This window comes from Aplysia californica, unplaced genomic scaffold (genome assembly GCF_000002075.1).
Source record: "Aplysia californica isolate F4 #8 unplaced genomic scaffold, AplCal3.0 scaffold00558, whole genome shotgun sequence".
Lineage (NCBI taxonomy): Eukaryota > Metazoa > Mollusca > Gastropoda > Aplysiida > Aplysiidae > Aplysia > Aplysia californica.
Genome location: NW_004797828.1, coordinates 580,092 through 582,461, shown reverse-complemented (window position 1 = coordinate 582,461; position 2,370 = coordinate 580,092). Strand labels below are relative to the sequence as shown.

The 2,370-nt window shown below is 38.8% G+C and overlaps 1 protein-coding gene across 1 annotated transcript in view; it reads right to left on the bottom strand.

Moving 5' to 3' along the window:
* LOC101861837 (soluble guanylate cyclase 88E) overlaps nt 1-2,370 on the bottom strand; it is a gene marked incomplete at both ends in the record, with an annotated part of 42,317 nt that overhangs the window by 23,871 nt on the left and 16,076 nt on the right.

Below are 2,370 nucleotides of genomic sequence, written 5' to 3'. Positions count from 1 at the left end.
AGTAGAGGGGTTTATTTGGGTGGGGGGAGGGGGGTAATATCTACATTTAATGATGGGTGTTTGGTAGGTGTTCGAGTGTAGTCTGCCCCTTCTTTCCAATCAAACATCCATCGTCTATAATCTCTCCTTCTTTCATTTCTTTCTATGTTACTGTCTCGTGACACCTCTATTCTTCGTCACAACACGACCAATTTGTGTTGCAAGAGTCGTAAAACTCGTACTACAATCAAAGATAGAAGATACAAGACAAATCTGCATTGGACTGACATTGATTGAACAAACGTTAACATAAATTTCTCGCCGACTCAGGTAACATAACGAGATAATAATCACTTCATATTAATTTGTTCAACATTACTCCATTTTTGAAGAAAACGTGTTTTTAACCGAGTTTTGAGGGCAATTATTAGCTGCCTTTTTTTCTATCTGATCTGGGTTGAAATTCGGCACTTCCTGTCTGGTCCTGCGCATTCAGCATCACTGGACGCTAAAGTTGTAATGCGGATAACTTTTGAACGACAGATGTACGCCATTGGCCGATATTTATAGTAACAGCTATTTTGTTTGACGTCATTGAGCTAAAAAAAATAAATCTGTGGCCGAACCGAGGCTCGAACCTGGACTTTCTGCTTTGGAGACAAGCGCACTAACCACTCCGCCACCAGGCATTGCGGTCGTGTTGCCACCGTGAACGACAACAAAGTGGGAATCCCCCAATGACGTCAAACAAGATAGCTGTTACTATAAATATCGGCCAATGGCGTACATCTGTCGTTCTAAAGTTATCCACATGTCTAAAGTTGTCACGCATGTCTTTTGAGCTGTTTAATTAGACTACTATTTTTTTTTACCCTGCCATTTTCTATTATCTTGCGCTTTTGTGTTTAGTAATAACAACAAACTGAGCTGCATTTTGGGTTTTAAAATTAGCTGTTAGTCTTAAAGCAAACACATCGGAAATGTTTTACATATAAATAGATACATTAATAAATAAGTAAATACACATGTTTCTTCACTCTTATAATGTTATTTTGGTAAGCTACACATCTAAGTGTTGCCATACCCCCAACTGGAGATGGCTACCACAACTGGTTAGTAGTTAATTGTTTAGATCATCCTAGTCCTACATTCCTCAGCTCTTCGAGTCACGAGGTGGGCACCCTCTGTCCAGCTCCCTTGTGGAGTCACCTTTACAGTGTATTAATTAGACTACTTAGTTAGGACAACGTCTATGGTGTAGCGGTTAGGTCCTTCACTGTCTCACACAGCTAGAGACTCGAGTTCAATTCCAGAGTGGGAAGAATTTAAAAAAAAAAGGTAGATGATCTCGGTCTTTCTGCTGGGATGTTGTATTCCTCTGGCATCCAGAGGCAAAGCCCGCCTTTTGAATGACCTAAATTATGTCGATGGGGGCGCAAAAGACTTAAGCCCACATGTTACTACGCGGTGGAATGAGACACTCGTCAAGTTTTGGGCATGTTGAGCTATTGGTATCATTTACAAGATTGTTCCCTTGCTTTCAATGAAGAAAACACCTATCTTAAATAGAAGTCGAGATATTTGCCATTGAAGGCGGTGGGCTTGCCTGGTTCCAGTGGGAAAAAAAGCGAGAAAATGGCCATAAAGTATGGCGACCTCCATAGTTTGAGCATCCTTGGACATGGAAAATTGACATTTGTTGTGCCTTTAAGCAACTTTTCCCAGTAAAATTCAGACAGAGAAATGTTTTTAAATCACTAAAAACAGGTGGTGAGCCCCCAAAGAAATCGACAAACAAACAAAAATTCGATAAATATTGCTTTACGTGCAAAAAAAATATTTATAAATGCTGTTTTCTTTGATTTCATTATTTTGACGAGCGCCTGATTTCACCACGATGCCTCACATACATTTAAAACAAAGAAAATAAAACTATTTGGTTAGTTATAAGTAGTTATAAGTTTCCGGGAACGATCAACAACCAGCCATAGCAAGCTGATTAACTTTACTGTTCTAGGTGGTTTAAAAAATATTTAAAAAATCAGGAGAGAGAAGAAACTATTTCAGTCTTTCAATCGCCCCCCTCCCCTAAAAAAAACAACCCCCCAAAAAACAAAACATGGGTACTTAATTTATGTATTTTTTCTGTTTTGTTAAAATCTGTTCTAATCCGTATAAAAAAAGATCAAGAGAGAGAAGAAATTGTTTTGATCTGTAAAAAAAAACCAAAAAAAAAAACCCCCACTGTGCATACATTATGCATAATTTTTCCTCTTTCTTTTCAACATATTATAGAAGCTGAATTTCAGCAAACTGCTTCTCGGGCACACGTGTAACCGATACTCAATAACCCCCCGCCCCCCAAAAAAAACCAAAACACCAACCCTCCCC